Here is a 9,106-nt window from a genome sequence, read left to right as displayed (position 1 = left end):
TACAATATCTCTCACCTTTTACCTCAAAGATTTTAGAAAAAATTGTGTCCGACTAACTTCAGTCATTTCTCACTCATAACCGTTTGTCTGACAATTTTCAATCTAGTTTTATAACTACTCATAGCACTGAGTCCGCCCTTCTGGGAGTGCTAAATGATATTTTTCAGCTACTGAGTCTGGAGATTCTGTGGTTCTAGTTTTACTGGAATTATCTGCAGCATACATTAAGTGGACGATACCCAAATCTACTTACAGTACCTTTTAAGAAAAATGACCCCTCAACCATTACATCACGTTTATTGTGTTTAGATGAAGTTAAAGCTTGGCTAGCCCAAAACTTTCTGTTTTTAAATGAAGATAAAACTTAGGTGATTGTGTTGAGCCCCACAGAAAGTACAAAGGTCACCAACCTTGATTTAGGATGTCTATCTGTCTTTAGGTCTCCGCAGGTACAGAATCTGGGTGTTCTTTTAGACGAGTCCCTAAAACTTGATAAAGTTTCCGCTGTCATTGGATTGAGTTTTTATCAGCTATGCATTTTATCAAAAATTAAGCACTTTTTAACTGACAAACCTTAGAGATGCCAGTACATGCCCTAATCACCTCTCGTCTAGACTATTGTAACTCTCTACACTGTGGTGTCCCCAACAAAAAAAGCGTAAAAGCGATCACATTACCCCTCTTCTGAGGACTCTTCACTGGCTGCCTATTGAATACAGAATTTGTTTTAAAATACTTTTGTTTTTAAGTCCCTGCATAATCAAGCTCCTATTTATTTATCTGAATTATTACATCCTTACTCTCCTTCCAGAAGCCAACGATCAGGCAACCAGAACCTCCTCACTGTTCCCTTTTCAAGACTTAAGCGTAGAGGGGATCGAGCTTTTTCAGTGATTGGGCCACAGTTTTGGAATGATTTGCCCATAGAGTTAAGATTAACACCCTTTCTGTCCATTTTTAAGTCCCTTTTAAAAACGTATCTGTTTTCCATGGCTCCGTTTTCCTTTTCATTTTAATTAGGTTTATTCCTACATTTGTTTTTATTATTGCTTATTTTAGTGTTTTTGTAACCCACACCAAGGGTGTAAATTTTGCATTAACTTAATTAGACCAGGACAATCAGAAGGCTAGGTTTGTCAGAGAGAGAGAGAGAGATGGAGCGACAAGAGTGAACACACCCAGATGTTCAATATTCAGGAACAAGATTAACTATTAAACACAAAAATTTGTAAAATAAATACAAAAGAAAATAAAAACAGTAGCACAAGAATGCTCACTTGTCAATACTTCGTACTATTTCCCTTTTTTTTTTCTCTTAAAGCATTGCAATCACTTTATCAAAATAAACAAATTCAAAAGGTTTAACACGAATCAAAATAAAACAACAAATCTGGATAACCAGTAAAGCAGTGACAGATTAATTCACTATAAATTGAAAGAACCTCAAGATTTATAATTTTCCCTATAACAAAGAAAAACTTATCAGTATCTGAATTCAGTTAAGTTTCTAAAAGAAAATGTCTTTTAATGTGCAGCTGATCCAGGATTAGGCCAAAAATAACAAAAAAAGGTTTTTGTACAACTTCGCTCCTACCGTTTGATGGCAACCACTTTCAAGCTTAAAAGAAGTTCTGAGGATTCACTCAACAGTAGGGTTGCAAAATTCCAGGAATTTTCAAGGCTGGAAACTTTCCATGGGAATTAACGGGAATATATGGGAATTAACGGGAATATATGGGAATTAATGGGAATATACGGGAATTAATGGGAATATATGGGAATTAACGGGAATATATGGGAATAAACTGGAAATATTAAAAAAAATGCAGAGTTGCTTATAACAAGGAACTTAAATGTAGTTAAAAAAATATTGCAGCTTAATTTTGTTTAAAAGAAGATTTAATGCAGTTTAAGTTGAATTTGTACCCTGCGTTCCTCGGTCACTTGCACACAGCACACTGCTTACTGGAGGGCCATTGAGGCCACACCATCTGTATGTACTTGCATTCTTCCATAACATGCACAGTAACACTTTATTTTAGGGTCATTTAACTAGTTGCTTATTAGCATGAATATTAATAGAATATTGGCTATTTTTAGTACTTATTAAGCACATATTAACCACACACACTCGCTCCCCCAAAATAAAAAGGAACCCTCCATATATCACTTAATCCTCCATTTTCCAGGCCCTGACTACCACAGAAGCAGAGACCTAATAAGCTTGAGGAAAAATGCTTCATTTTACACTTTGATTGGGACTTTTTTTTTAGAAGGGCACGGGGTGGGGGATGCTTTCATTTTACAGCAATCATAAGCAAATATGTTTATTACAATGATTAAGTTTATTATGTTTATTACAAGCGTAATAATGTTTATTATGCTTTTGTGTTACTCAATGAAAGAATCAGTTAAAGTTCTACTTACAATTAAATCAGTCAAGACATCATTTTTAAAATGTGTATTACCTTGCATGAACGTCTGCTTATGACCAAACAAAATGTTTATTTATGTTTGTATATGATATAGTTTATATAAATTTCCCTATATTTCCAAATAATTCCCATGAATTCCTGTAAATTCCCGTAACTTTCCATAAATTCCCATAAAGTTTTCCAATTTTGAATATTCCCAAAATGGGCACGGTGGCTTAGTGGTTAGCACGTTCGCCTCACACCTCCAGGGTCGGAGTTCGATTCCCGCGTCCACCTTGTGTGTGTGGAGTTTGCATGTTCTCCCCGTGCCTCGGAGGTTTCCTCCGGGTACTCCGGTTTCCTCCCCCGGTCCAAAGACATGCATGGTAGGTTGATTGGCATCTCTGGAAAATTGTCCATAGTGTGTGATTGCGTGAGTGAATGAGAGTGTGTGTGTGCCCTGCGATGGGTTGGCACTCCGTCCAGGGTGTATCCTGCCTTGATGCCCGATGACGCCTGAGATAGGCACAGGCTCCCCGTGACCCGAGGTAGTTCGGATAAGCGATAGAAGATGAATGGATGAATGAATATTCCCAAAATTCCCCAGATTAAGTTCCCGTGGAAAGTTTCCAGAAATTTACTGGAAACTTTCCGCCCCTTTGAAACCCTACTCAACAGGTGGCTCACCAGTCCAAATCACTCAGATGCATACAGAAAATGCAGGAGAGGGTTGAGACAAATCAGAGGGATTCACACTTGGGTCTATCCACATCAGGATCAGGCAGCACTCAACAGTAGACCTCAAACTCGGGCTGTTCTGTTCCTGACAACATACAGTATCTTCCATTTCCTACTTGCTGTTGAATATTATACATAAACCTACCCTTGCTATCACCATTTCATGCCTCTTGCCATTTGTTATTTATGAATTCTTTAATTTTCCCTTTAACTTAATTTTTGCTTAGAGACACTTGAATATCTATTTCTGAGTGTTTAAGAGCTTCCTTAGCTAGTTTATCTACCACTTCATTTGCCTCCACTCACACATGAGCAGGAACCCACAAAAAAGTTAACACACTTACTTTGCTGATTCATAATAAACTTGCAAGTATCTCATATATAATGTCTTGTCTTGATGATTTTAGTCCACTTGCAAGACTCGATAAAGCTGCGTAAGAATCAGAACAGATTACAACTAAGGTTGGTTTTACTTCCTCTATCCACTGGAGGGCTACCACCATAGCAATTAATTATGTTGCGTAGACAAATACATGATCAGTTATTCTTTTTTTAATACTAATTTGAAATTGTGGAATATATACTGCAGCAGCAGTTCTACCAGAGATAGGGTCTTTAGAACCATCTGTGTATATATGTAACCATGGTGACTAACTCTGGTCTACATACTGTTGCGCGATGATGTTCTTAGGGGTATCTTCCTCATTTTTCATTTTAACTTATATTTGAAAATCTACATTAGGCATTGGAAAAAACCATGGTGGGATTTTGGATACTATCACAGTTGGACTTACATCGCAGTCAGCAATACCATCTACTTCTGCTTCTCTTTTAGAAGTCCATCCAAAGCTTTTCATATTTTTTATTTCCATGCTCCCAGCATTCTTCAGTCACCCCCTTTACTGGACGAGACTCTTTATGTCCTTTCAAATTCACCCAATAGTTCATTCTCACTTTATACCTACGAAGGTGTAGAGGAGCTTCTCCTACCTCTACCTGCATAGCTGCAATGGGAGATGTTTTAAAAGCCCCACAACATATTCTTAAAGCTTGATTCTGCATTGTTTCAAACTTTTTCAGAATAGATTCAGATGCGAATCTAAAAATAATACTTCCATAATCTAAGCTTGGTCTGATTAATGAACAGTAAATTCTTTTCAAGGATAATCTACAAGCTCCCCCCCATTCTACCCCAGATAAACATCTTAAAATGTTTACTCCTTTCTTACATTTATTAATCAACTTTTTAGCATGAGTTGCAAACGTCAATCTAGATTCCATCCACACACCAAGATATTTAACTACCGGGACTTGCTTCAGTTCCTGATTGTATAACTTTAACTTAACTTCTGGTACTTTTTTCCCTTTTGTAAAACATATAACTTGGGTTTTAGCCACTGATAATCTAAAACTCCAATTATTTGCCCATACCTCCACTTTATCTACAGCTTCTTGTAGTCCTTGGGTCACACATGCAGTATTACCTCCTCTTTTCCATATTGCCCCGTCATCTGCAAATAATGCCCTTCCAAAAAACATGATCACAGAGAGTGAGCAACAACACCCGGACATTCTGTTCTAATAATTCTTGGGGACTTTAATAAAGCGATTCTCTCACGTGAACTGCCTAAATACAGACAGCATGTTACATGTCCCACCAGAGACAGTAACACACTGGATCACTGTTACACTGTAATAAAGGATGCATACCATTCTGTCCCACGGGCAGCTCTAGGACTCTCTGATCACTGTTTAATTCATCTGATACAGACCTACAGGCAGAAACTAAAAACAGCTAAACCTGTATTAAGGACTGTAAAAAGATGGACTAAGGAAGCGGAGCAGGATTTACAAGCCTGTTTCTCTCTCACAATCTGGTCTGTTTTTGGACTGTAACATCATATATCAGTTTTCGTCAGGATTTGTGCATTCCCTCAAGGACTCACTTAACCTACAACAATGACAAGCCATGGTTCACTGCAAAACTCAGCCAGTTCCATCAGGCCAAAGTGGATGCTCACAGAAATGGGGATAGAGTCTTGTACAAACAGGCCAAATACACACTGGAAAAGGAGAATAGAGTGGCAAAGAGGAATTATTCCGAAAAACTACGGATTCAGTTTTCCTCAAATGGCAGCTTCAGTGTGGAAAGGTCTGAAAGTCATCACCAGCTACACGACACCATCCCCCAGCACTGTGGTGAATCAACAACTGGCAGACGACCTGAACGAGTTCTATTGCAAAAGCCCAGTTCTCACCTTCTTTAACCCCCGAATCAGCCACACCTAGAATTCAGTTCAGTGAAGATGATGTGTGTCAGGTCTTCAGGAAGATCAAGAGAAGAAAGGCTCCAGGCCCAGACAGCGTTTCACCAGCCTGTCTGAAAGTCTGTGCTGATCAGCTGGCCCCATCTTCACACAGATATTCAACACGTCACTGGAGCTGTGTGAAGTACCCTCATGCTTCAAAAGCTCGCCACGGCAAATCATCTGTTTCCGCCTAACACTATCCTGTACCGCACCAATTATCTTCATGTCCTCTTTCAACACATCCTTCTACCAATATAACCATCTCAATCTAGTCTCTCTGACCGTGTCCTCAAAATGGCCAACCTGAGCCGTCCCTCTGATGTGCTTGTTCTTAATATTGTCCATCCCCGTCACTCCTAAAGAGAACCTCAACATCCTCATCTCTGCTACCTCCATCTCTGCCTCATGTCTTTTCCTCACTGCTACAGTCTCTAAACCATACAGCAGAGCAGCTCACACTACTGTCTTCTACACCTTTCCTTTGATTCTTTTTGATTCTCTTCTGTCACACACAACACTCCTGACACTCTTCTCCACCCACTCCAACCCACCTGCACTCACCTCTTCAATTCTTTTCCACACTCCCTGTCACAGTGAATGGTTGACCGCCAAACTCTTGCACCTTCTTGAACTCAGCCCCCTGTAACCTCACTGTTCCACTTCCTTCCCTCTTCATACACATGTATTCTGTCTGCCATATGGCCTCCACCACCTGTTGGTAGAGCTGGCACTCCGTGGGCCTCAGCCTCAACAGCCTCTTGGACTACCCTGACCCTGTTAATAGCGTAGAGAATCAAACTCATTCATGCAGGTGACAACTGTCCCTGCACCATGGTCAAGACTGTGAGAAAGCAGAATCTTCTTGCATGCATCAACTTTTGTGCCACTATAGTGAAAATAATTTAAAAATTCTGTTGTTTTTTTTTTACCAGAAAATGAGGCATTTTTGCATATTAATGAGGTTTATTAAACCAAATATTACAAATTTTTTTGCAAAATACACACGTGGACAAAATTGTTGGTACCCTTCGGTCAATGAAAGAAAAACTCACAATGATCACAGAAAAAACTTTAATCTGACAAAAGTAATAATAAATAAAAATTCTGTAAATGTTAACCAATGAAAGTCAGACATTGCTTTTAAATCATGCTTCAACGGAATTATTTAAAAAAAATAAGCTCATGGAACAGGCGTGGACAAATAGAGGGTACCCCTAGAAAAGACTGAAAATAATGTGACCAAAGGGACATGTTAATTCAAGGTGTGTCCACTAATTAGCTTCACAGGTGTCTACAATCTTGTAATCAGTCAGTGGGCCTAAATATAGTGCTCCAGAGAGTCACTGTGTTGTCTGGTGACATGGTGTGTACCACACTCATCATGGACCAGAGGAAGCGAAGGAAAGAGTTGTCTCAGGAGATTAGAAAGAAAATTATAGACAAGCATGATAAAGGTAAAGGCTATAAGACCATCTCCAAGCAGCTAGATGTTCCTGTGACTACAGTTGCACATATTATTCAGAAATTTAAGATCCATGGGACTGTAGCCAACCTCCCTGGACATGGCTGCAGGAGGAAAATTGATGACAAATCAAAAAGATCCAAGGTGAACTTCATGCTCAAGGAACATCAGTGTAAGATCGCACCATCCGTCGTTGTTTGAGCCAAAGTGGACTACATGGGAGACAACCAAGGAGGACACAAATCATAAAAAAAGCTAGACTTGAATATGCCAAACTACATGTTGACAAGCCACGAAGCTTCTGGGAGAATGTCCTATGGACAGATGAGAAAAAAATGGAACTTTTTTCCAAGGCACATCAGCTCTATGTTCCCAGATGGAAAAATGAAGCATATCAAGAAAAGAACACTGTCCCTACTGTGAAACCTGGAGGAGGCTCTGGGGCTGCTTTGCTGCATCTGGTACAGGGTGTCTTGAATCTGTGCAGGGTACAATGAAATCTGAAGACTATCAAGGGATTCTAGAGAGAAATGTGCTGGCCAGTGTCAGAAAGCTTGGTCTCAGTCGCAGATCATGGGTCTTGCAACAGGACAGTGACCCAAAACACACAGCTAAAAACACCCAAGAATGGCTAAGAAGAAAACATTGGTCTATTCTAAAGTGGCCTTCTATGAGCCCTGACCTCAATCCTATTGAGCATCTTTGGAAGGAGCTGAAACATGCCGTTTGGAAAAGACACCCTTCAAACTAGAAACAACTGGAGCAGTTTGCTCATGAGAAGTGGGCCAAAATACCTGATGAAAGGTGCAGAAGTCTCATTGACACTTACAGGAATCGTCTGATTGCAGTGATTGCCTCAAAAGGTTGTGCAACAGAATATTAAGTTAGGGGTACCATCATTTTTGTCCACGCCTGTTCCATGAGTTTATTTTTTTAAATAATTCCGTTGAAGCATGGTTGAAAAGCAATGTCTGACTTTCATTGGTTAACATTCATAGAATTTTTATTTATTATTACTTTTGTCAGATTAATGTTTTTTTCTGTGACCATTGAGAGTTTTTCTTTCATTGACCGAAGGGTACCAACAATTTTGTCCACGTGTGTATATGTTGGAAACAAGTTCGACAAAAAAGGTGAGGAAAAAAAAGGCTATCATATATATATATATATATATATATATATATATATATATATATATATATATATATATATATACTTCATTTTTTATAAGCAGTCAAACCAGACAAGGTCAACTTGACTCGGCGCTCAAAATGTACATAGGAATGCAGAAGATTTCTGCAGAAGAGTTAAGGAAGTTCACATACTGTATTACTGCATTTCCGTGTCTTGGTTTTATATGAGAAATATTTTGTAGTTCAAATGTACCTCAATAATTAAACAAAATATTGTTGTTTCTTGAAAATGTTTTATTAATTATAGCCTTTGTCTTTCTACAGCCAGTATAACTTGTCACTTCAGTCAGCTTTAATCTGATGTGGATTTCTGCTCGGTTACCAATATTCTATCAAACACACACACATACACACAGAGGGAGAAGAGAGAACAGTCTCAAACACACAGGAACTGAAAGAAATGCAAATTAATCATCTAGAGCAGATGACATCTCAAGAATTTTCTGCCATCAAGTGTCACACTTGCAGCCTTCAGGAAACATCAAGTAAGAAAAACAGGAATGTGGCTGTGGGGATTTTCCCATTTTAGAAGCAATAGTATTCGTGAGTTCAGGCACTAATGTAGTATGAGGAGGTCAGGAGGTTCCAACTTTGTCATACTGTTTGTGCCTCTTAGTTCCAGTGAAGGAACAAAGTAATGCTACAAAATACAAAGCCATTCTAGGCAACTGTGTGCTTCCATCTTTGTGGCAACAATTTGGAGAAGAGACTTATATCATATTCTTCTGATGTCAGTAGGATTTGAGGGTTTTCCCAGTGTTTCAAGTGGCACAGTGGTAGGTTTTAGATATAATTAAACAAACTTTTAGTACATGCTAAACCCACTTCAGGTTTACATGTGAATATGGATGTTTGTAACACTAAACAGATCCAGCTAGTGGCATTGCATTAGTATGTGTATTAGTGTTCATTAATGTTAACTCTCATCTCATCTGTCATACAGCCGCAATTGTTCAGACAGGTTTCCGATCTCATTATGAATTATTTCTC

Source organism: Tachysurus vachellii, chromosome 3 (assembly GCF_030014155.1).
Source record: "Tachysurus vachellii isolate PV-2020 chromosome 3, HZAU_Pvac_v1, whole genome shotgun sequence".
Taxonomy (NCBI): Eukaryota; Metazoa; Chordata; class Actinopteri; order Siluriformes; family Bagridae; genus Tachysurus; species Tachysurus vachellii.
This window is presented reverse-complemented; position numbering follows the sequence as displayed.